This window comes from Phascolarctos cinereus, unplaced genomic scaffold (assembly GCF_003287225.1).
Source record: "Phascolarctos cinereus isolate Bilbo 61053 unplaced genomic scaffold, phaCin_HiC Scaffold_2;HRSCAF=192, whole genome shotgun sequence".
NCBI lineage: Eukaryota > Metazoa > Chordata > Mammalia > Diprotodontia > Phascolarctidae > Phascolarctos > Phascolarctos cinereus.
Window position 1 is genome coordinate 132,017,213 of NW_027555625.1, and position 26,762 is coordinate 132,043,974.

At 37.3% G+C, this 26,762-nt stretch overlaps 1 protein-coding gene and 1 long non-coding RNA gene across 2 annotated transcripts in view; both read left to right on the forward strand.

The window, feature by feature from the left end:
* Nucleotides 1–26,762, forward strand: part of LOC110203767 (disintegrin and metalloproteinase domain-containing protein 2-like) — a 223,909-nt gene that overhangs the window by 97,533 nt on the left and 99,614 nt on the right.
* On the forward strand, nucleotides 2,882–26,762 carry LOC144455805 (uncharacterized). Its single transcript, XR_013484595.1, has 2 exons — nucleotides 2,882–3,432; nucleotides 22,601–26,762. It is a non-coding gene; the product is annotated as an uncharacterized LOC144455805 (long non-coding RNA).

Genomic DNA, 26,762 nt, shown 5'->3' on the forward strand with positions numbered 1-26,762 from the left:
CCATTCAGTTTTCTCCAGTGGTGCTCTCCTAAAATTTCTAAATTCTTTCCTGTTTATATTGTGGTTAGATTCATGTAGTTTAGAAAGGGGGAGGTTGAGGTCTCCCACTAGTATCATTTTTGCTGTCTATTTCTTCCTGTAACTCCCTGAACCCCTCCTCTAAGAATCTGGATATTATATCACTTGGTGCATATATGTTTAGTAGTGATATTACTTCATTGTCTGTGGTGCCTTTTAGCACGACATAGTTTCCTTCCTTATCTCTTTTGATAAGATCTATTTTTGGTTTTGCTTTGTCTGAGATCAGGATTGCTACCCCTGCTTATTTTACTTCAGCTGAAGCATAATATATTCTACTCCAGCCTTTTACCTTTAGCCTGTATGTGTCCCTCTGTTTCAAATGTGTTTCCTGTAAACAACATATTGTAGGACTATGGTTTTTAATCCATTCTGCTACTTGCTTCCATTTTATAGGAGAATTCATCCCATGCGCATTCACAGTTATGATTACTTTTTAATCATATTACTATGATTCCCACTTAAGCCTTTTCCTGTAAGGTTACTTTCAATCTATTCTCTATGTATCCTATCTATACCAAATTATTTGCATTGTTCCCTGAGGCCAGGGATTTTTTTTCCTCTCTCTGTCTCTGTCTCTGTCTCTCTCTTTTATTACCTCTAGCATTTAGTACAGGGGCTTGGCACCTAGCAAGAGCTAAATAAATACTTGCTTGACTGACTTTAAATACCCTAAATATTCTCAGTTCTAAGGAACTGAAGTAAAATATGGTCTTTGAGTTCTCCAAGGTGGCCTATCAGTGAAAAAAGGGAAAATCTTTAGGGTACCGGAATGAATTTAGGAACAAATCAATTCTAATTCCCATATTCAGAAGGTCACTATATTTTCATTAAACCATAAAGGAATTTCTGAATTTAATGTATTTTTCAACTGAAAATGCATGAAAGCTCTACAACTTCTTCAAAAAGTCAAATCAGTAAGATTTCTGACTTCCTAAGGTTGTATTATTTGCCAAAACTAACTTAGCTCTAAGCATACCTATATATATTAAATTGATTAAATGATATTTTTAGAGAGAGCATCATGTTTCCACATAAATACATATCTATCATTTGAGGTTAACTTCTTAAGAGTAAAATGTTATCTCCTGTACCTTACAAGAGCTTCTATATATGACCTTTCTCATTCATTTATTTTTATGTCTAGAATTTCCAATTTAATAATCCATAGTCATTCTAGATAAACTTCACTTAGTTTTACTCCCAATGAGAGCTGGCACATGGTATAGTGAATAGAGAATTAGTCTTGGAATCAGGAAGACCTATGTTCAAGTCCCACCTCTGACATGAAGGGACTTTGTGACTTGGGGCAAGTGAGTTCCCTTCCCAGTGCTGTAGGAAACAGGCATAGGCCCATAATGAATGGCCCTTTGTTGGGGCCTATTTTACCAGTTCTGCAGTAAATATGGGGTGGGAGCTGCTGTACTACAAAGCTGATATTTATGACTCTGTGTTACTGGTGGCCGTGGGGTGAAGTGTTGTTGTGGACAAGGTGGGTAGTCTTGAGTTAACCAACACTCCCCCCAACACAGCTGGAGCTGTTGTGAGCAAAAAAGTTTTGGAGCAGACTGTGGGCAGTTTGACTGAATTTTGTCCATATATGTATTGATTTGGGAACTAGCTTTGGGCCCTTCAGTCAAGGAAGATATAAAATCAGCTCTGGGGTTCTGGCAGTGAGCCCTTAAGACCTCTTTGCTTATTGCAACATCCTTAGCAGCGGCTTTTATCTTTTTTTTTTCCTTCTTTGAACTGCTTCTTAACACCTTGGGAAATGCATGTTATCTTGGAATATATATGAACATCAAATTCTTCTATTCAAAGGATTGCTTATTTGAACCCTCAGACTCTCAGTAATCCATTGCCCCAGACACGCAACTACAACTGGGATATCAAAAAAACCTTGAAGCAAGGAATCATACAGATACTGTAGTTTCCTTGGTGGAAATCAGTCAGCTAAGAATTCATTAAGTATCTGCTATGTGCCAGGCTCTGCTGGAAGCCCTGGGGATATAAAAATATCTTTAATGAATTTATATTCTAATGGGGGAGAAATTTGCCACATACACATATAGTTCTATACAAAATATATAAAGTCAACTTAGAAGGAAGACAACAGCAGCTGAGAGGATCAGGAAAGGCATTTTGCAGAAGGTGCTTTGTAGAAGAATCTTGAAAGAAACCAGGGAATTTTGAGAGGCAGAGCTAAGAAAAGACAGATTCCTACACATGGGGGATAGCTAGCTAGTGTAAATGGATGAAGAAGGCTGATGGAGTGTTTTATGTGAAGAACAGCAATTAAGTCAGCATAGCTATAGAGTGGTGTCAGGAGGTGGGGATAACCCGTTAGAAGATTCTAAGGATAGGGAGTAGCTAGATTGTGGAGATTTTAAAATGCCATAAGAGTTTACATTTGATTCTAGAAGTAATAGGTAGTATAGCTAGGTGATGCAGGAGTGCTGAACCTGGAGTCAAGAAGACCTGAGTTCAAATTCTGTTTTGTGAGCTAGGCTTTGCCTCACTTTCCTCATCTTTAAATGGGGATACTAATATTATCTACCTCTAGGGGTTGCTGTGAGGATCAAATGAGGTAGTTGTAAAGCACCTTCCAAAGGTGAAAGTTCTATATAAATGCTAGTGATGATGATGATGATGATGATGAGTTATTGGACTTTACTGAGTGATGGGTGACATGGTCACACTGGTGTTTTAGGTAAGTCACATCCCTCACTTTTCTGGGTCTCAGATGCCTCATAAATTAAAGGAGTTCTATAGGAATGGTTTTGCAGAGGTGTGCTGGCAAACATTTGACAAGTTCTTCTTAAAAAAAGAAAGTGCAGGGCATATTTGAAGCTTTATCTGCATCACTAACACATGGTACCACTAACATCCCTTTCTGAAGTCTAGACAATCAATAAAGCAGTAAAGTCTACGTGATTTGTTACATATACCTGATTTCCCAGGGTAAATGCTCATGTTGAAAATTTAACGACCTGCTCAACCTCGTTTGAACCGGCTCCAGCACAGCACTCCCTCCACATTCCCCAGCCCCTCGGAGACCCTGGAAGCCAGACCTTAAAAACTCTCAGCAGCAGCCCATCCATTTCGCAGGGAGCCACACCGCGCATGTGCGGCATGAGCTCGGGAGTTGGGAGTTTCAAAGTCCACACCGCGCAGCCTCCAGGGCTCGCCCTGCCCCCATCCCGACGTGCTCTCGCGAGACCACCGGAAGCCGCTTTTTTTCCCCCCACCCCGCGCCCAGTTTTACACACACAACGGTGGCTTTCTCAGATCTGTCCGAAGGAGGCGCCATGTTTCCTCTTTTGTTGCTACTCTCCGGGCTGCTCACGGACTTAGGTAAGTCTAGCGACCCGGCCTGGGCTTAGCTCCCGCCCAAGGGCGGGGCAACTTTTTGGGGGTGGGGGGAGGGGAAGAGGTAGTGCGTGTTTCTGTATGTATGTGTATGGGGGGAGGGCTGGAAACAAGTGAAGTCTTGGTCAGTGCAACAAATGGATATCCTTGGCTCATCCGTCGCCCTCCCCCTCTCCCTACCCCTCTCCCCAGGCCCGTCACCCTTCTTTGTTTGAGACCTGATAACGGAAAAGTTATCTCCCAAGCAGCACCTACCCCTTGCACGCAGCTGCCATGGGTACACCTGTTTCCTAATCGTATCCTGACACGGGCCTAAATCTTAATGCCCCTTTCCCCCTTCCCCCTACTGCCCCTGGGTCTGCATTCTGGTCTAAGGTGGTGAGGATGTGATAGCCTGGTAGATGTAAAGCACATTGGTATCCTTGCAGTATCAGTGCTAGGTGGTGTTGTTATGTTCAGGTGGAAGACCTTCAGATACTTTCAGAGGGGATATTGATGACCAAGGGACTGGGGAATTCTCGTGTGACAGACAACAGACATTTATTAAGTGCCTGCTTTGTGGCCAGGCTGTATCAGGCTCTGGGGGTGCGGAGTTAAACATTGACTCAGTTCTTGCTCTCAAGGAATTTACGTTTTCCTTGAGGGAGGGAATAACACGTACTTTTACAGGATAAATAGAAAATAAATACGAGGTAGTTAAAGAGTTTGTTGTTCAGTGTCTGATTCTTCGTGATTCCGGACCACAGTGTCCATGGGGTTTTCTTGCAATGGCTTGCCATTTCCTTCTTAAGTAGATTAAGGCAAAGGGAGGTTGAGTGACTTGCCCAGGGTGATACAGTTAGTAAGCATCTGAGGATGCATTTGAATTTACGTCTTCCTGACTCCAAGTGTACAGCTGTATCCACTGAGCCACCTAGCTGCCTCCTACTTACAGACTGAGGGTAGTAGCAGGATTTTTTGGGTGGAAATAGTAGTATAACTGAAAACAAATCATCCTTCCCATCTCTTCGTAGAGAACATAGACTTGTAAGAGCAGAGTAGAACATTTCAGACATGAGCATTCTGTTGATTTGTTTTGCTTAATTAAACTTATAATATAAAGGGTGGATTTTTATTTGTAGGGGAAGTGTTGTGGGGAGTGGAATAAAGGGGAAGGCAGTAACATTGAAGCAAAACAAAAGAAAGCATCAGTGAAACAAAGATATAGGGGAAAGGAAAGTTCAGAAAAGGACATTAAAAAGCAGGGCAATGTGGGAACTGCCTTGATATATTTAATATGTACTTTTTAACCCCCATTAAGGTGTATATAAGATAGTCATGGTGTTCTATTCAACCTGTTTGTTTTCCCCCTATTCTTTGTATACATGTCAGGGGTATGTATGGTAAATTGTGTTGTTTTGATCATGTTGGTTACATGAGTCTGTCTGGATGTGGCTAGAAGGGAGGCAAGAATAGATGCATCTGGTCTTCTCCCCCAGTTCTTCTCCAAGGGAGACTTTGATTCCTGCCAGGAAGGGAGGCAGGAGTTTGAGGCCAGAAGCTGGCTACTCTGCTGTTCTCAAAGAGAGGGGCTATTAGGAGACTATTATATTTATTTGCTCTCTTAAATATTGTTAGTCTCGGAGAAATAAGTTTCAGGTTCAAGTTATATTCCTGGTCACTATCCCTTAACAGGGAAAGAGTGCCCCAAGGTATATATCCAGGGCTTGACTCCCTTCCTACCAAATGCTGGTTCCATAATGAATATGCATAACAACTAGCAGATAAATCCATATATACAAACAGATAGCAAACAGAAATCAGAGAAAATATACATGAGACTGTATACCAGATAATCCACAGGATGAATGAGCTCTGCCTCTGGGAGCCAGATAGCTCAATGAAGAGAAAGAGTCCCAGATCTCAAACAAGGGGAAATTTTCCAAAATGTCTAGTGTAGTAAACTGGAAATAGATGCATGATTGAATGGATCGCTTTCTACATGTGGGCTTCTTTCCAGTCTTTCCCTTCAGTTTGAAGGGAGGTTGGACCTGCACATCGTCTTTATTGAAGCTGGAACAAGAAGACCAGGATCTTTCTTTACCAGTCTCACTATCTGAACCACTCAAGCAGGCATAGAGTAATCAGTCTTCACCAATGAGTCTTTCAAATGGGCTTCGTGGCTTGGAATATTTGGAAATTTTTATGAGTTTTAATACAAATAGTAAAATAAAAATTTTAAAAGGTAGTCTTCAGTTAGATCTTGATAGAAAGAGATTCTGTGAGGCAGAGGTCGTGGGTGGGGTGGGGAATACGTTCTAGGTATGAGGACTAACCAGTGCAAAAGTGGAGTAGTTTATAATGAGGTTAGAAGGATAGATTGGGAATAGAGTGAAAGTCTCTGAAAAAGAAGCAGGAGAGATTGTATTTTATCCTCAGGGAGGGCTTTTCAAACTTTTTTGTGCTATGGACTACTTTGGCAGTCTGGTGAAACCTGTGGTCTTCTTCTCAGGATAACTTTTTCTAATGGCATAGAATAAAATACAAAGGAAAGAAATTATATTGAAGTATACTAACCAAAGTACATATAAAATACAAAGGAAAGAAATTATATTGAAGTATAGTAATCAAAGTACATATGTATGTGTGTGTATATATGTGTTTGTATGTATATATACATATATATACGTGTGTGTGTATATATGTGTTTGTATGTATATATACATATATATACGTGTGTGTGTATATATGTATGTATGTATATATATATATACACTTTAAGTTCACGGACTTCTGTTAAGAATTCAGAACTCCTGTCCTAGAGGCAAAAAGGAGCCATAGGAATTTATTGAGGAGAGTAATGATACGGTCACATCAATGCTTAAGGAAAATCACTTCTCCAGACTATATTCGCAGTTCTTTTCACTGCTTGGTCATGCTTTAAAGTTTCGTTATTGATATAATTTTTATGTTGTCTCTACCATTGTAAGTCTATTAAATGCAAGTTCTATTTCTTTAAAAAAAAAGATTCTTCTTAGACTCTAATAGCAGAATGTTACAGCTGTACGTAATGTGTACTTAAAGAGTGAAAATAGTCTCTGCCGTCAAGGAGTTTATAGTCCAATGGGGAAGTCACATATACATAAGTCATTCTTAAAAGAGAATACATTCGTTTGACCCAGCAGTAGCACTTCTAGGGCTATATCCCAGAGAGATCATACAGATGGGAAAAGGACCCACATGTACAAAAATGTTCATAGCAGCTCTTTCTGTGGTGACAAAGAATTGGAAATTGAGGGGATGCCCATCAATTGGGGAATGGCTGAGCAAGTTGTGGTATATGCATGTAATGGAATACTGTTGTGCTATAAGAAATGATGAACAGGCTGAGTTCAGAAAAAGACTTATATGGTCTGATGCTGAGTGAAGTGAGCAGAACCAAGAGAACATTTGTACACAATAACAGACAGGTTGTGCGATGACTAATATTGATAAACTGAACCCTTTGCAGCAATACAAGGATGTAAGACATCTCCAAAGGCCTCGTGATGGAAAATGCTATCCACATCCAAAGAAAGAACTATGGCAGTTGAATTGCTATTTTTTTTCTCTCCTGTGAGTTTTGTTTCCTCTTTCTGCTGGTTCCTCCAATTGGTTCTAATTCTTACTTACAACATCACTAATGTGAAAATGTTTAATAGGAATGTATATGTATAGACTATATCAGATTGTGCACCGTCGTGGGGAGGGTAGTGGGGAGGAAGGGGGAGAAAAATTTTAATCTCAGAAGCATATGGAAGTGATTGTTGATAAATCAAAATAAATTAGTAAAAAAAATACAGTAGCTGCTTAAGGGTACTGAGAAAATCTTCCTGTGGATGGATGGTGGTGGTTGAGCTCAGTCGTGAGAGAAACATGGAGTTTAAGAGAGAAGAAATGAGGAGAAAGCACTCTAGACAGCATTCAAGTAGGTCCATCAATGTAATACCGTGTGTAAGGAACATTAAGTAGGCAAGTATGGCTAGACCAAAGAGTGCATGGAAAGCAGTAATGTTTATTTTTCTAATTTTTTTTTTTTGGCTAGGCAGTGGGGTTAAGTGACTTGCCCAGGGTCACACAGCTAGTAAGTGTTATGTGTCTGGGGCCGGATTTGAACTCAGGTCCTTCTGAGTCCAGGGGTGGTGCTCTATCCACTGAGCCACCTAGCTGCCCCAAAAGCAGTAATATTTAAGGAGATGGTAAAGATGTGAGAAATGGCTAGATTGTGGAGAGCATTAAATGTCAAATAGAGGAATTTATGTTTGTTCCTAGTAAAGTTAGGGAGTCACTGAAATATATCAGCAAGGGGGATATTTTAGAAAAGATGGGAAGATGCTATTAAAACATCTAAATGACTACACATTTCTTCAAAAAGATATTGCAAGATGAAGGAAATTCAACCAATACCTGATGAAACAGAATCCTGTGGATTCCAGAGAGCATGAGATGCAACAGAATGTTCAAGAGAGAAATCAGAATAGAAGGAGGAAAGAGGTTTAATAGGGAACAAATACTAGAATTTATGTGTACACATTAACAGAAATGGGAGCAAGGAAAACTGCCCTGAAATCTTAGAATAGAAATCATAGAATCTGCCAGTCACCACCTGAAAGAGATCTCAAAATGAATGCTCCCAGGAATATTATAACCAAATTCCAGAGCTCCCAGGTCAAAGAGAAAATGCTTCAAAAGCAGTAAGAAAGAAAAAAAAATCAAAATAGTGTGGAGCCACCCAAGAGCACAAGATTTAGGAGCTACCACATTGAAAGAGTAGAGAGGCTTGGAATATATTTTGGAAAGCAAAAGAACTGGGATAACAACCAAGAATAACCTACCCAGCAAAATGGAGTAGAATTCTTCCAGGGATGAAAGTGAATATTTAATGAAATAAAGGACTTTTGGACATTCCTGATGAAAAGACCAGAGCTGAATAGAAAATCTGACTTTCAAATACAAGACTTAAGAGAAACATAAAAAGGTAAATATAAAAGAGATGTCATAAGGCGCTCAATAAGGTTAAACTGTTCACCTTTCTGTATGGAACAATTTGTGTGAAGACTATTATTGTGAAGGCCATAAATTCTAGTATTAGTTCCCTACATTTATTTTCTAAGAATTTATTGTAAGGAAGTTAGAAGATTCTACATAGAAGGCACAGGAGTGAGTCACATATGTTGGGATGATGTAAAAAAATGGATAAGGAAGAAAAAAGGATGCAGTTGGAGAAGGGGGAAGGGAGGGGAAGAATGGGAAAAATTATCTCACATGAAAGGTGCACAAGGAAGAGCTTTTACAAGGGAGGAGAAAATGGTATGGAGGAAGTGAACAATGCTTGAACATAACACATCAAAATTCGTTCGAAAAGGGTATATACATATATATATATATATATATATGTGTGTGTGTATATATGTATGTATTTATACACACATATATATGAATATGAATATATATATATATATATGTATGTGTGTGTGTGTGTGTGTGTGTGTGTGTATATATGTTCATACACAGAGTTGGTAATAGAAATCTGTCTTACCCATCAGGGAAGTAGGAGGGGAGGGGGACAAGGGAAAGGAATAGATGATAGAAGGGAGGGCAGATAAAAGGCTGTGGTCAGAAGCAAAACAAGCTTTAGAGGAGGGACAGGATAAAAAAAGAGAGAAGGATAAACAGAAGAAAATAGGATGGAGGGAAATGCACAGTAATCATAACTGAATGTGAATGGGATGAACTCTCCAATAAAATGGAAATAGATAGTGGAGTGGATCAAAAACTAGAATCCTATAATACGTTGTTTACCAGAAACACACTTGAAACAGAAATCCACAGAGTAGCAATAAGGGGCTACAGCAGAATCTGTTATGCTTCAGCTGAAGTAAAAAAAAAAAAAAAGGAGGGGTAGCAATCTTTATCTCAGACAAAACAAAAGCAAAAAAGTATTTAATTTTCATTCATGTCTGATTCTGTGATCCCCTTTAGGGGTTTTCTTGGAAAAGATACTAGAGTGCTTTGCCATTTCTTTCTGCAGCTCATTTTACAGATAAGGAAGCGGAGGCAAACAGAATGAAGTAACTTGCCCAGGGTCACACAGCTAGTAAGTGTCTGAGGCTGATTTGAACTCAAGTCTTCTTGACTCCAGGCCTAGCACTATATCTACTGTGCCCCTTAGGGGCCCCAAAGCAAAAATACACCTAATTAAAAGGTGTTAGAAGGGAAACTGCATATCTTGCTATAAAGCATCAGAGACAATGAACAATACAAATACATATATACACCAAATGGCTTAGCATCCAAATTATTTTTTAGAAAGTCAAATGAATTACAGGAAGAAATAGAGAGTAAAATTATACTAGTGGGGGACCTCAAGTTTCCCCTCAGAACCATAAAAATTTAAGCATAAATAAGAAAGAAATCAAAGAGATGACTAGAATTTTAGAAAAGGTAGATATGTTAGACCTCTATAGGAAACTGAATGGGAATACAAAAAAGTGTACATTTTTCTGAGCTGTATATGGCACCTTCACAAAAATTGACCATGTATTAGGGCATAAAAAACTCACAACCAAATGCAGAAAAGTGAAAATATTAAATGCACCATTTTCATACCATAATGTAATAATTACCTTTAATAAATGGTCATGGAAAGATGGATTAAAAGCTAATTAGAAATAAAATAATCCTAAAGAATGAATGAGTCAAAGGACAAATGAAAAACAACAATTTCATTAAAGAGGATGACAGCAGTGAGATAACATTCCAAAATTTGTGGGATGCAGCCAAAGCAATGCTTAGATTTATATCTTTAAGTGTGCCCACCAATAAAAGAGAGACAAAGCAGGTAAGTTAATTGGGCATTGCAACAAAAGAACTAGAAAAAAACAAATTAAAAATCTCTAATTAAACACCAAAATGAAAATCTTGAAAAATCAAAGGAGAGATTAATAAAGTTGAAAGTTAAAAACCCATTGAATTAATAAAACTAGGAGCTAGTTTCATGAAAAAGAAACCCAATAAAATAGATAAACCATTAGTTGATTTGATTTAAAAAAAAACTCAGTTACTAGTATCAAAAATGAAAAAGGTCAATGTATCACCAATTAACATGAAATTAAAGCCATTATTAGGAGTTAGAAACATCACTTGTTAAATAGCATGAAAAGCCGTAATTGTAGCTCAGAGCAAAAGAAGCTGTGTTGCCAATGCATAAAATACCTGGGGATCAACCTACAAAGCATGCAAAAGACTTTTTCAGATTAAATTACAAAGCTTCCCTTAAAGAAATAATGAAGAGCTGAAAGAATATTCAGTGCCCATGGTGAGTCCATTCCAATATAAAAATGACAGTACTACCAAAATTTATTTATATTTTTAATGCTATATGAATTAGTTTACCAAGGGGATACTTTGTAGAACTTGAGAAAATAATAACACCATTGAAAAAAACAACAAGAACAACAAAGAGATCTGAAATATCAAGGGAAATGATGAAAAGAAGTAAGGACAAAGGGGGAATAGCACTTTCAGACCTTAGACTAGATTAAAACAGTCTGTCATCAAAATCATCTGGTACTGGTTAAATTATTAGAGAGCTAAATCAGTGGAACAAACTAGATAAGAGGGATTCAGAAACAATAGAACTCAATCCAATGTTTGGTAAAGTGGAAAACATAAATTACTTAGGAAAAAAAACTATTTGATAAAAACTGCTGCGAAAGCTGGAAAGCAGTCTGGCAGAAATTAGGCTGAAACCAATATCTTACACCATACTCCACAATACATTCTGAATGGAGATATACCCTTGATATTAAAGATCTTACCATAAAAAACATTAGAAGAGAAACTGATCCTATACTTCTCATAGGAATGGAGAGGTGATTATTGGATGGGAATAAAAAGGACTATACATATTAATATTGTACATGACAGGAAAAAATTGGCCATATAAGGTTACAAAAGCAAACAAATGGAGAAAAACAGATATAATTAAACACACCTTTTACTGGTGCAATACACTTTATGTTAAATAATGGGCCATTGGAGAAAACATTTTAGGTGGGTCAAAGAACAAGTAATAGAAATAGATAATTTCATTAAGATAATTACACTCATCAGACAACATTTGAGGATGCAGGCAAAGCAGGCCTTAGGGGAAAATCTCTAAACAATTTCGTCAACAATGATCAAGACATTAAAATAAAAAAAAAAGATTTAAAAAATAGATATTCTGGAAGTTGATGAAGATAGCAGTACATTGAAAGCAAAACTGTTTTGAATTAATAAAACTAGAAATTTATTTAGAAAATTCATCAGTCAATTCATTTTTAAAATAAAGAGAAATCAGGATTAAAAATGAAAAGAACTTAACAACAAATGAAGAATATATACAGGATATTAGAAATTTTTTTGCCCAATTGTATGCCAATAAAACAAGCAAATTAAATGAAATGAATGTATTTTACACAAATATGAAATGCTCAGAAAAGGAAATAGAAATCACAGAAATAAATTGAACAAGTCACAAATTAACTTCTACAGGAACAAAAACACCCAAGACAAAATTGATTTATGAGTGGATTCTGTTGAACAGTCAAAGAACATTTAACTTCATTCTACTAAAGCTATTTGAAAAGACTGGAAAAGAAGGTATCCTAATAAATTCCTTTGTAATGTAAATATGAAGAAAAATAGAGGAAAACAAAATTACCACTATCAAAAATGGAAAAAAAATTTACAAGAAATAAAAAGTTAGAAAATATTCTGCCCAATTATATGCAAATAAGACAATTTAAATGAAATAGTTCAATAAGTATATATAAAATGCTTGATTTTAATAGCAAAAGAAATGAATTTAAATAATCCTAGCTCAGAAAAAGAAATCGAAGTCTTTCCAGTAAGATCAGGGTTAACCCAAGAATGTCCATTATCACCATGACTGTTTAACATAGTATTAGAAATGTTCATTATAACAATGATGAGAAAAATTAAAGAAATATAGATGAAGAAATAAAAACTGTGTATGTTGATGATATGGGGGTTTACTCAGAGAACACTAGAGAGTCCATTAAGCATTATTTGAAACAGTAACCAGTAAAGATTCAAAGTACAAATTAAATCCACATAAACTATTGGCATTTCTGGGTGTTACAAACAGAACACCAGAAGAGACAGAAAATTTCCATTTAGAATGACTGTACAAGATATAAAGCAATTGGAAGTCTATCTACTGAGATATATATATATATATATATATATATATATATATATATATATATATATATATATATATATGGAAACTATATAAATACAGCTATAAAACTTTATGGTAATAAAGACAGACCTAAGTAACTAAATATGAATTGCTTAAATGTTGGCAGAAGCAATATAATAAAATGACAATACTATCTTAGTTAATTTTCTTTATTCAGTTTTGTACCAATCCAAGTAGGCATCTAGGTCACACAGTGAATAGAGCACCAGGTCTGGAGTCAGAAAGACTCATCTTCCTGAGTTCTAATCTGAACTCGGATACTTACTGGCTATGTGACCCTGGGCAAGTCACATAATCCTGTTTGCCTCAGTTTCCTAATCTGTAAAATGAGCTAAAGAAGGGAATAGAAACCACTCTAGTCTGTCAAGAAAACCCCAAATGTGGGGTCATGAAGAGTTAGACCTGACTGAAACAACTGAACAACAACCTATCAAACTAGCAAAGGATTACTTTATAAAACCTAAGAAAAAATAATGAAATTCATTTGGAGGAACAGAAACTGAAGAATCTTAAGAAAAATAATTCTTAAAAGATGTAAGAGATGGGGCAGCTAGGTAGGTGGCACAGTAGATAGAGCACTGGCCCTGAAGTTAGGAGGACTTGAGTTCAAGTCCGACCTCAGACCAAACACTTGACACTTACTAGCTGTGTAACCCTGGGCAAGTCACTTATCCCCAATTGCCTTAAAAAGAAAAAAGATGTAAGGGGGCCTGATAGAACCATTTTTTATGTTACAAAGTGGTGATTATCAAAACAATCTGGAGGAGTTTAAAAAATAGAAAAGTAATCAATGAAACAAATTTTATGCAGAATATACAGAGGCATGGCCTCTAGAGGTTGCCTGTTTGCATGGGGCTACACTGAAACATGTGGAGGTTCTCAGAGAGGGAGTCTGCCTATTCCCTTGTGTGTGCTGAGGCAAATGGGAAGAAATGCCTCAGCATGGCCAGGGGAACGGGAAGACTCCAGCCCAGAGAACCACTGCATGCTTCAGCATAGCTCTGGGCAAACAGGTAGATGCCGACCCTACAGGTGCCTAAGCAAGCAGTCAGCCATCAGTGGCCAGACCAGTATATGCTTCAGTGTAGCCCCAGGGAAACACAGAAATGGCCCACCAGCCTCAGCACACTCTAGCCTTTGCACCAGGTAAGCTGCCAGATCTCTATGGCATCCAGTAGTGACAGCAACCCCCTCAGTGCAGCACCAGACATAAGGGTCCCCCGTGGGTCTCAGGGTAACATCACTGTAGTGCCAGGTGAACAGCCAGAGTCTGAAGCTCCTGGTACAAGAAGCCTGAGATACCTAGGGAACAAAGATGAAATTTAAAAGAAAGGGAAAAAGGCCAAAAAAAAAAGAGCAAAAAATAGCAAAACAATCTGATCATGGAAAGTTGTGGTGACAGGGAAGATCAGGATACAAACTCAGAAGAGGGCAATGATGTTAAGACACTTATTGGCAAAACCCCAGAGAAAAACAGGAAGTGGTCTCAAGCCCAGAAGAGCCCAAAAAGGATCTTAAAAATCATATAAGAGAGGTAGAGAAAAATTGGAAGAAGAAATGAGAATGATGCAAGAGAATTATGAAGAAAGAGTCAACAGCTTGGAAAAAGAAAACAACTACTTAAAAAGTATAATTGGCCAAATGGAAAAGGAGATACAAAAATCCACTGAAGAAAACAAATCCTTAAAATGTACAGTTGGCCAAATGGAAAAGGAAGTACAAAAGCTAACTGAAGAAAACACCTCCTTAAAAGTTAGAATTGGGCAAGTGGAAGCTAATTTCTATGAGACATCAAGAATCAAATTCAAAAGAAAGAAAAAATAGAAGAAAATATAAAATGCCTCCTTGGAAAAACAACTGACCTGGAAAATAGATTCAGGAGAGACAATGTCAGAATCGTTGGACTATCTGAAAGCTAGAATCAAAAGGAGGACCTAGAGAGCATTTTTGAAGAAGTTATCAAGGGAAGAAAAAAAAAAGGGAAAAAAAAGGAAGAAAACCAAAGAAATTATCAAGGAAAACTGCCCTGATATCCTCAAACCAGAGGGCAAAATAGGCATTGAAAGAATCTACTGATCACCTCAGCAAAGAGATTCCAAAATAAAAACTCCAAGGAACATTCTAGCCAAATTATGGAACTATTAGATCAAGGAAAAAATAGTGCAAGTGGCCAGAAAGAAACAGTTCATATATTGGGGAGCCACAACCAGGGTTACACAGGACTTAGCAGCTGCAACATTAAAGGATTGGAGGTCATTGAAAGTGATATTCTGGAAGGCAAAGGAGCTAGGACAACAACCAAGAATCACCTACGCAGTGAAATTAAGCATAATACTTCAAGGGAAAAAAATGGTTACTCAATGGAATAGAAGGATTTCGAACTTACCTAAGAAGACTAAAATTGAACAAAAATTTTGATCTCCAGTATCAAGACCCAGACAAGCCTAATAAGGGAAAAAAGGGAAAAGAAACATAAGGGATTCAGTGGAGCTGAACTGTTTACATCCCTACATGACAAGGTGATACTTGTAATTCTTAAAAATTGTACCACTAATAGCACAGCTAGAAAGAATATACATAGAGGATAAGGTGAATTTGAGGGAATGACATAAAAATAATTAAGAGATGAGAAAGAGGAGTGCACTGGATGCAGAAGGAAAGGAGAGGTATAATGGGATAACTTATTTAACAAGAAGAGGTACACAAAACCTAGTACAGTGGAGGGAAAGATGGGAGGGAGGATAATGGGCATCACTTGGACCTTATTCTCATTGTAATTGTCTGAAAGATGAAATAATATACACAATCAGTTGAACATAGAAATCTATCATACCCGACAAAATCTTGTAAAAATGAATGCTAAAAATTGTCTTGACATGTAATTTGGGGCAAAATACTATTCAAAAAACATGCAGAAGTAAATGAACATAGTATCTTATTGTAGCTAGGAGAACAATTAATGAGCAAATAAGGAATAGAAAGGATTACAGATGACAAAATGGACAATTTTAATTACATAAAATTAGGAGTTTTTTTTTATACAAATAAAACTGATACAGCTGATACTAGAAATTAGGCATATAATGGAGGGGAGGAGCAGGGAAGAAAAGAACCTTTGAAATAACTCTTTCTCCCTTCCTCCTCTCCCTTCTTTCTCTCTTTAGTGCAGGTACTGCCTCAATTTTGTGTTGGTATCCCTAGTACCTAGGACATAGTTGCTTAATAAATGTTTTCTTCTCCTTTTCTTGCTTTTCTGCATCCTCCTCTTATTCCTCCTCTTCTCTCTCTTCTTCCCTCTTTCACTCCCTCTTTTCCCTAAGTTGGAAGTGCAGCAACCACTCATAGGCCTTGATCCTAATACTGATCATTCACAGAAGCTTGGTTTCTCCTCTCTTAAGCTGCCAGATGGCCCTCTGCTTCTGAAGGCTCACCATATTTGTGCCAGATTTAGTGATCTATTAGCCTCAGCCTCTCCAGCTACACATGCTATAGATGTCTGCCACCACAGCAAGAGTTTCTCTGCTAAGGTTTTGATTTCTAAGATATATAAGCAACTGATTCAAATTTATAAGAAAAAAATCACTCCCTAATAGTAAAATAATAAAAAAAAAAAGTATTTTTTTAAAGGAAGAGAACCAAGCTATCTATGTGTAAATTATATATATGTATTGTAGATGTTTTATATCAATAATAATTAGAGAAATGCCAATTAAAGCAACTCTTAACATTTCACCTCACACCCATAAGATTGGTAAAGGTGTCAGAAAGAAATACAAGTGTTGGAGAAGCTGTGGGTAAAGAGGCTCACTAATACATTTTTGGTATAACTGTGAGTTGGTACAGCCATTCAGGAAAGCACTTTGAAACTTTGCCTAAAAATAATCACTGAACTATGCATACTCTTTTATACCACTACTATATCTTCTCCAAAGAATTCAAAGAAAAAAGACAAGGAACCATATTATGAAAAATAATTACTTCATCTTTTTTTGTAGCTGAAAAGATGTGAAAACTAAGGGTTTGCTTATCAGCTGGGTATTGGAGTACTGAACAAATGACATATGAATGTCATGGAATATTGTGCTATATGAAATGAGAAAAGGGAGGGAATTTGTTTTACATAAGCGTGCATGTTTATTATGAGTTTTGTTTTATTTTGTTTTTCCAGTGTAATGGAATCAGGAGAGAATGAAAATATTTTTGTTAATCAAAACTTCAGAAAATATATAGTGACATTCTTTTGATGACATTGAAAACTTGGGCATGTTTGTAGGCTTTAGAGATAGTTAATAGATACTGAAAATTGGAAAGAGAGAGAAATGATGATATAGTAAATCTGTTGGAGAATATTTAGAAGGGATGAGTTCAAGGGTACATGTTGTAAGTGTTTGTCTAGCCAAGGAGACGGCTAACCTTCCCAATCAGTAACCAGAAATAAGATGGTGATAGTGGGGTATAAAGTCAAAGGAATGTGAGATGAAAATAATGGGAGAAGAGGGAGCTTGTAGTATGATATATGATCTTGATTTTTTGGTCAAGGTCCTCAACTCAGAGTTATACAAAATGAGGGACAGAGGGGTAGAGAATACTGTGGGTGACTTGAAAAGAGAAGAGAATGTTTTGAACAGCTGCTGTTGTTAGTGGCATAATGAATTAATTAGGGAGGAATAAAAGGATTGCCTAGTTGTAGAGAGGACCTAGTTGAGATTTGATAAGAAAGATTTGTAGTGGATCCAGCCTGTGGTTTCATGACTTCCTCTAGCTCTGTTCTTTTAGCGTGTGAGTAGTAACAATAGAAGTATATGGCATGATTAATCCAAAGTTAGAGTTTGTCAAGGGATAGCTTGGTGGAGCTGAAGTCAGGATGATTCATCTTCATGAGTTCAAATCTAGCCTCAGACAGTTACTATGTGACCCTGGGCAAGTCACTTAGCCCTATTTACCTCAGTTTCTCATCTGTAAAATGAGCTGGAGAAAAAAATGGCAAACCACTCCAATATCTTTTGCTAAGAAAACCCCAAATGTTATCATGAAGAATCAGACCCAAAGAAATGACTGAGCAACAGAATTTGTCAAGGCATAAACTTTGATAGGACAAGATGATGGGATTTGAGAGTAGAGAATAGCTTCAAGTTGAAAAAAATGATTAAACCAAGATTGGAAAGAGAAAAAAGTATAGCCAGAGTAGGAGTGATAATCTGAGAAAGTAGTGAACGGTAGAGGGATTGCAATTCCCAGTGAGGGCCAAGAATTGCTTCTGGAGGGGCAGCTAGGTGGCACAGTGGGTAGAGCACCAGGCCTGTGTCAAATCTGGCCTCAGACTGAATACTTGACACTTACTAGCTTTGTGACCCTGGGCAAGTCACTTACCCCAAATGCCTTTAAAAAAAATAAGAATTGGTTCTCGGGTTATATGTGATAGAGAAATATTGAATGATAATGGTTAATAAAGAAATCTTAGCTCTGGAAGCTCTGACGTAGAGGTAGGAGTAGGACAGAGAAGCAGTGCTCAGGCTCTGCCTCAGTGGTCATCATGAGGCTCCATCTTGGAGGGTCAGAGCTCAAGGCCCAAAAGCAATAGTGCCATTGGCAGCACTCTTGCCCTAGCACAGGGCAGAAGTGGCAGCATAGCCATGTTCACATCTGTGGCAATGCTCAGCCGTGGTATAATGGGGCAACATGGCATCTTGAACAGGGGGCAGAGTCAGGACCAGTAGAAAGCGTAAAAGGTTGATCATGGTATAAGGGGGGAGAATAACATATTGCAGCATTCGTGCCCCAGAATGGGACAGGGATGAAATTTGGACCAACATGGCTGATCTCAGGCCTGTGACAAGGCTTGTCTTTGGCATAGGGATGAGAATCAGGCCTCGGTAGCACTGGCCCCTGGTGTGCAGGAATAATCAGATCCCCATATTGTCATTGTTAATCCGATGGCAGAGCTTAACCTTAGCATAAGGGGCAGAGTCAGATGCCTGGCATGACAGTGCCTCTGCCTTAGCACAGAGGAATAGTAGTAGCTTATGAGCACTGAGTCCCTGGCATAGGAGGGTAGCCAATTTCTAACAGCGTTTTCCTTCACATTGGAACAGTGGTTGTCACAGGTGCTCAGGCCCTGGGTAGCTTTTGTATAGGATTTGAGTGTCTCTGGGCAGAGACATACCCCAGCAGAGTAGACACAGACAATAAACAGTGGCAAAGGCAGGAGCATAACCTGCTTACTAGGAACTGATGGGGGCTTTCTACATTACTGTCAGTATGGTAATTAGGTTGCTATGTGTACAGAGTGCTGGGCTTAGAATCAGGAAGACCTGAGTTCATATCCAGCCTCAGACACTTACAAACTGTATGACTGATCTTGGGCAAATCATTTAACCTCTGTTTGTCTCAATTTACTCATTTGTTAAATGGGGATAAATAGCATTTACCTCCCAGGGTTGTTGTGAAGATTCAACATGTGACTGGCACATACAAAGTACTATATAAATGTTTGGTCATTTCACTCTGGCTCTTTGTGACACCATTTGGAGTTTTCTTTGCAAAGATACTGGAGTCCTTTGCCATTTCCTTCTTTAGCTCATTTTGTAAACTTTCATCGTTAGCTGTTATTAGTACCCAGTTGTCACTAGACAATTCTTCCCCAGAAGGGATTTAGAATACCAAAGAGCTGTTTTAGAAAGTGATGTGCTTTGGGGGAGAATAAACTGGGGCAGCCCCTTAGTAGAGACTTCTAAAGGAGTAGAGATTTGGTTACCCTTTCCCTTCCCTGCTCTAGAGGGAGTGAGTTTGTCAGGCTTTTTGCATCCCTGAGGTTGAGGTTGTCTAGCAAAAGACCTACAGTCAAGTTAAGTGGTAGGAGATCCTTTAGAAAAGAATTTCTGAACTATATTTTTGTGTCATATATTTCTTGAACAGTTTGGTGAAGCCTGTAGACCCCCTTTTAGAATAATGTATTCAGATAACTGAAAGAAATCTTAACTTTTAGTTATGTATTAGAGGAAATAAAGATGTATTATTTCTCACTCAGGTCCATGGAACCACTGTGAAATCTAGGTTAAGAACCAGGGTTAAGAGCCCTTGCTCTAAAAGAACTTTAGACCTTGCCACCAAGGAGTTTGGTATGGTTTGAGCAATATCCTAAAACCTAATGCTATGCAAATTAGACTAGTTTTTCCTTAAAAAAATATTGAAGGGCTTATTGTGTCTGACTGCAAAAACAGCCATGAGATGAGGGCCTAGAGCTTTTTCTTTAAATTTCTAGAGACCAGAATAACCAAGAGAGGTAGAAGAGAGCTGGACTTAGATGAATCAAGGCTGTATCCTCAGTGAATTTCATTTGCCTGCTTTGAATGTCCTTTCTCTGCTATAGTTAAGTAAATCTCATTTTGTTAACTCTTGAATGACCTAAGAGTGTCTCATTTTGTTCTACTCTTAGACCTCAGTCACTTGACTGGTTGGATCAGTTCTGACCCATTACAGATGGTATTATAAAAACAGTAGAAAACATCCTCCCTATAATCCTGGGTATGGTCTCCCATAAATATACATAGCATCAGTGGGAAGAGTAACACATAAGTAGATTACACTGGTAATATGACTTACATGTAGGCAACACATATGACCAGAATATCTAATACCTTCTGAATGGAAGGATGCTACCATGTGGTAGAGATACAAGGAAAATGGCAAAGAGGGTTTCCCTCAACAGCTGCGTTCTTCCTCTAAAGCTAGCTACCATCTCTCCTGCCAGAGTTTACTTTCCTCATACTTGTCTTCTGCCTTGATTGACTTTTTGGAGAATGTGTTGCTCTCTTAAAGGCACCAGGGTCATGGCTGGTCCTTCAGGCAATCAAAGTCTCTGCCCCCCTCTAGTGCAAGAAATTGGAGAAGTTATGAAGTGTAATTGCTTTTCATTTCCTTTAAGGCCATAATGCTTTGTTGTTTGTGTTACCTGCTACTTACACCATCAGATGAACCAGTGGAGAGAGGAAGAGGGGGGCACTCAATTGATAAGTTCCTCTTTGATCAATGCTGCCCCTTCTTCCATTTCATTTACAATTACAAAATTCCATTTTAGGAAATCCCATAATAATCCTGAGAAGTTCATTGTGAATTTTTATGTTAGGTTCATGGTCCCTCAAATTATACAAAAAGAGTTTTCTTAAGTCCTAGGTATTGCCATAATTCTGTTTGTTTCATATATTTTTCAAAGTTGGAGCAGTATTTTGAAACACCAACCATAATTGCTAACAGTGGCTTTGGGACTTTAGAAAACATCACATAGGAGACCAAGGTTACTTATTCCTGGATGGTAAAAATGGAAGGAGCATTACTTGCTTCCACTAGGCCGGGTTGAGAAGGGAGAAAAATTGGTTAGCTCTCCTCTGTCTCTACTTATTGGTCTTTCTTTTTTCCTTCTTCATATCTGTTTACTTTTCTGTTCCTCTAAATTTCCTGAGGGGGCTGTTTTATTTGGTTACAGAGTATCTATAGCCCTATTAAGGAGTTACTGGAGCACACAAATGGGTACTCTAGCAAGTTCCTGGTCTAGCTTCTACTGTAACAAAAATGTTTTCATTCAGAAAAGGCAGTCCCCACTCACCCCTCCCAAAAAAAAGCAGCCAGTATTTCTTTAGAACCTCACAGTATAGAAAGCCCAGAGAAAAGTGTTAAAGCAACATATAAAGAGACAGAAGCAGCTAGTTGTTGCCTTTTGGGAATGTTTAGTGCATTTTATAAAGTAAGCAGACTATTCTATTAAGGCTTCTGATGGTTATAGAAAAAGACAAAAGAATTAAAGGAATCCTAAAGCTTTACAGCCTCACTTTGAAAATGTACATGTCATTCTCTCTGTCATAAAAACTGGTACATATTTTGCATGTAGCCATAGAGGAAATCTTTAAGACAATACAATTTTTTCCTTAATAAGAAATAAATTACTTGATATAGAGTACAGAAGGGAAAAAGAAACTTTTCATTTTATAAACATATATTTAAAAACAGGTCTTAAAAAGGCAGAAAAGCCTAGGATTATAATATTTTAGAGTTGGAAAAAATGAGAGATCATCTGGTCCAGACTAATCATTTTGGAGATGAAGAACCTGAGGCCCAGAGTTTTGAAATGACTTGCCTAAGATTGCCCAGGTATACAAAGACTGATGAAAGAATGAGAGTGAGACCAAAGGGACTTTTTTTGATGGGGTGCTTTGAAATTGAGCTGAACAATGACATGAGATGGAACAGGAGAAAGAGAGGAAAAGAGAGAGTGCTAGTCTTTCTGTCCACCGAAGAGGATCTGGGTTCAGGTTCTCCTTTCACACATATGGGATGATGTTAGGCAAGTCTGTCAGTCTCTAAGACTGAATTGGAGCACAGTTGCATCTAGATTTTAGTGGAGGGGAGTTATGCAAAGGTCCCTGTGCCAATGAAATCAAAAGAATAGGTCAACTCCATCCCCTCCTCCTTCCCTGCACAAAACAAAACTAAATTGAGTTAAATAGTTCTGGAATTGGTTTTTAGAAAAAGGAAAATGCAAAATCATTAGTTATTGATCATATTGTTATACAATTAGGGATAGAAACAAAATCTGTGATTTCATTGTTATACTAACCTTCTAAGTGAGTTCATTCCATCTCCCAAAGCTGGTCAATACCTTCTTTGCAACATCTAGTCTTAGAGAGTGGCCTAAAGTATTGAGACTCGAATGACTCTAAGTGACTTGCCGAGGGTCACACAACCAGTATGAGACAAAGGTGAAACTTGAACCAAATCTTCCATGATTTCAGCAATCTTTTTTTCTGCTACTCCATGATGCTTCTCTACTGTACAAAAAAGTAACAGTTGTTTTCTTTTAACCTCTTTTAGGTTCTCATCAGACGTTTCTATCAATCACAGTTCCACTAAAGATCTCACCACCATCAAGTGAACTTTTGGAACCAAAATATGTAATTAAGCAATGGAATTATTATAATTTATAGAATACATATTTTGTGATGAGTTGCATATATATTTTGTTTTACATCAAAGAAACTTGGTAATTATGGAGTAACTAAAGTTGTTTATTGACACTTATTAAAGAAACTTGAGACATTATAAAATATATTCTTTTAGAATAATTCAGCACTTGAAACATTGATGTGCAGTATACTTCCTTTTGTCCAGAATCCAAGGAATGAGAAAGTTCAATAACCAGAAATTTTTTCCCCATGAGTAGAAGAGTAGGAAAATTGCATTGTGACTAGTTAGTCCACCTAACAAACAGTTACAAGAAAACTGAAATTCAAATGAAATCATTATATTTTTGTTGTTACTTTATGTTTCAGTTTGCCATTCTTATATTTAAGAATCTATAATTATTTTCTCTTGGGTATTTCACCTGTAATTAGGAATAAGCTGCTATTAGGATAATAGTAAGTGGTCCAAATGAGGCAAGGCTTATTTTACACATTATTTTTTTTAAACCTTCTTTCATAAGTTATTGAACATAGTAACTCCAAACCATATTGATGAAAAATATGTTAAAAAGGCTACATAAACAGCAATTATATTTTAAAAAAAACTCTAAAACTGTGTATATCTCTGAACAGGGTTGAATTTGACAAGCAAACCTTATAGAGCTATTTTAAAAATCAGTTAATCAGGATTCTGGGAAGATTGAAGAGTAGGTCAGAAAACTTTCGGCTCTCCAAATTTTCTCACAAAAACAGACAGAACATTGCCTCAGAGAGAACATGAAGCAGCAGAAATGAACAGGAGACTGGGGCAAAGCAATGTCCTCCTAAGACAACTTGAGAAGACCTGAGGAAAGAGTTGGCCTCCAGGGGCAGAGGTTGGGCCTAAGTGAAGTACAAATACCTCCTGACTCTAGGGAATCAACAAACAACAAGCCCTGGGGCCATCTGGGGTTGGGAGGCAGTCTCAGCCTCAGGAACTTTCACCTCACAGACACTGTGGAGGGTCTGACAGTTGAGTAGGAGAGGATTGAAGGAACTTGAATTGTAGGGGGATGCCAAGCACAGCTGTGCTGACCTGACCCATCCCAAGAGGAGCTAGCATAGGCCTGGTGAGTGCATAGCAGAAGGGTGGGGACCCTGCTGGCTGTGGACACTTGCAGGAGAGCGAAGTCCCTGATTTCAGTTCCAGTGCAGAGAGGAGAGCTGTAGTTTGTAGCCACCAGAGGGACTACAAGGAGCAAGAGTGTTTGGTTTGTGTGACAGTGTGGCTGGATGCCCTAGCTGTGGAGAAGAGTGTCCAAAGTGCCTCAGGACAGAGCCCAGAAATAATACTAAGAAGGACCTGAGGCTTGAGGCATCATTCCTTATATCTCAGGTCTAGAACTTGGTCATATTAATAGCTGCTAAAAACAAAATAAAACAAAATAACAATAAACATGAGTAAGCAAAGGAGAAAGAACCCAACCACAGACAGCTACTATGGTGATAGGGAGCTGGGATCATATTCAGAGGAAGATAGTGGAGCTAAAAAATTCACTCATTTTTCAGTGTGAAATGTCAAATCTTCCCAAGCCCAAAAAGAGTTTTTGGACGAACTTAAAAAGGACCTTAAAAATCAAATAGGCAAGATTGAGGAAAAATTGGGAAAAAAATAAGAGCAATCCAAGAAAATAAAGAAAATAATGAAAAGAAAGTCAACCAACTGGAAATAGAGAATCAAAAACTTGAGGAAGAAAATAATTCCTTGAAAACTAGAATTAGGCAAAGGGAAGCTAATGACATTATGACACCAAGAAATAATAAAACAACCAAAAGAATAAAAAAAAAAGGAGAGAATGTGAAACATCTCATCAGAAAAACAACTGATGTGGAGAACAGATCAAGGAGAGACAGTATAAGAATAGTTGGACTGCCTGAAAGGTATGTCTGAAAAAAAAGAATCTTGATACAATCAGTATTACAACAAATTATCAAGGAAAATTGTCCTGACGTTCTAAAACAAGAAGCTAAAGCAGAAATAGAAAAAGATATCCACTAATCACCACCTGAAAGAGATCCCAGAAGGAAAACTTATAGGAATGTCATAGTCAAGTTTCAAAGCTCCCAGGTTAAGTAGAAAATGTTGCAAGTAACAAGAAATTTAAATTTAAATATAGAGCTACAATAAGGATTACATAAGACCTAGCAGCTACTACATTGAAGGACCACAGGTCTGGGCATACTATATTCCATAGAGCAGAAGAGCTGGATTACTCAGCAAAGTTAGGTATAATCCTGAATGAAAAAGAAATGGACGTTTAACGAACTGAAAGACTTTTAGTTATTTGTGACCAAAACAGCAGCTTTAATGGAAACATTAAAGACCAGTCATAAGGGACTCAATAAGGTCAAACTATTTACTTCTTATATGTGAAAATGTTACCAGTACTTTTATGATTGTCATTATTATTTGGGTGGTTGTAAAGAAAAGCTTCAGCTGAGTTGTGTACAATGGGGTGATTCTAAAAAAAATAAAAATGTGTAGGGAGAAATAAAAAGGAGTATTTATCTCATGCAAATGAAGCATGAAAGGAAGAACTGATACAGAAGAAGCAAGTGGGGATAGAGACTGGGTAGTGCTAGAACTGTGCTCTCATCAGGAATGGGTTAAACAGGGAACAACATATAAATCTAGAAGAGTATAAAAGTCTTCTAAATTCGGAAAGAAATGAGAGGGATAGGGGATAAGTTGGGGGGAGAGGATGAGGGAGGGACTCTTCTAGGGGTGGGTAGGTCAAAGAATGGGAGGGCAAGGTAGTGGATAGAAGTAGATTAGAGAAGTAAGATAATTTTTTAGTAATTTAATTGGGATGGCATTGAATAAATTGATTAAGTAAAATTGTCATGTTTTTATTATATTGGCTTTACCTACACATGAACAATAAGTATTACTCCAATTAAGTCTGAGTTTATTTGTATAAAAAGTATTTTATGAGGAGTGAGGAGGGATAGGGTAAATAGAGTGAGAAGGATAGTGAGGAAGAACAGGAAGGAGGGAAATGCACAAGTAATTGTAACTTAGACTGTGAATGGGATGAATTCGTCCATAAGCAGAAATAGCATATTAAAAATTTGAATTCAACAATATGTTGTATTCAGGAAACAATAAAAATGAGAGCTACATACAAAGATTAAAAAAAAGGACTGGAGCTGAATTTATTATGTAAAAAAGTAAGGGTAGTAATCATGATCTCAGACAAAGTTAAAGTTAAAATAGATTTAATTAAAAGGGAAAATAGGAATACTACACTATTGTCATCAGTATTGTTTTAGACCATTTAAAATAACTAGAAAGTATAAAATACCTGAGAGTATACTTACCAAAACAGACAAAAAAAATACACTAATATGAACATAAAATGCTTTTTATACAAATACAGTCAGACTTAAATAATTGGACTAATGTTTATTGTTCAGGGGTAGGTAAAGCCAATATAATAAAAAAATGACCATTTTACCTAATCAATTTAGTCAATGTCATCCCAATTAGTGAAAAATTACCTTACTGAGTTAGAAAAATGATAACAAAGTTCATTTGGGAAGACAAAAGGTTAGTAATTTCAAAGAAACCAGGAAAAAAGATCAGACCTTGAACTATATTATAAGGGGAGAGTATTGTTGAAGTGTAAAATGGATAATTTTGATTATTTTAAATTAAAAATTTCTAGTATAAATAAAACCAACATATCTAAGAATAGAAGGAATACAGAAAATTGGGAAGAAACTTTCACAGGCTCTCAGGATGTGATTTTGTTGGAATACTGCTGTGGTGTAGGAAATGATGAGATGCTTGTTTTAGAAAAACATGGAAAGACTTGGATTAATGAAGGAAGATGCTGTCTACCTCCAGAGAAAGAGATGAAAAGTAGAATGGTTTTACATACATGTGTATATGAGTGTGTGTGTATCTATATCTATATATGTATTTATGTATATATATGTTTATAGATATCTATATGTATGTGTATATATCCATGTTTAATTGTAGCCTTCTTTAGCAGGGGTGAGGAGGGATGGAAAAAAATAAAATAAAA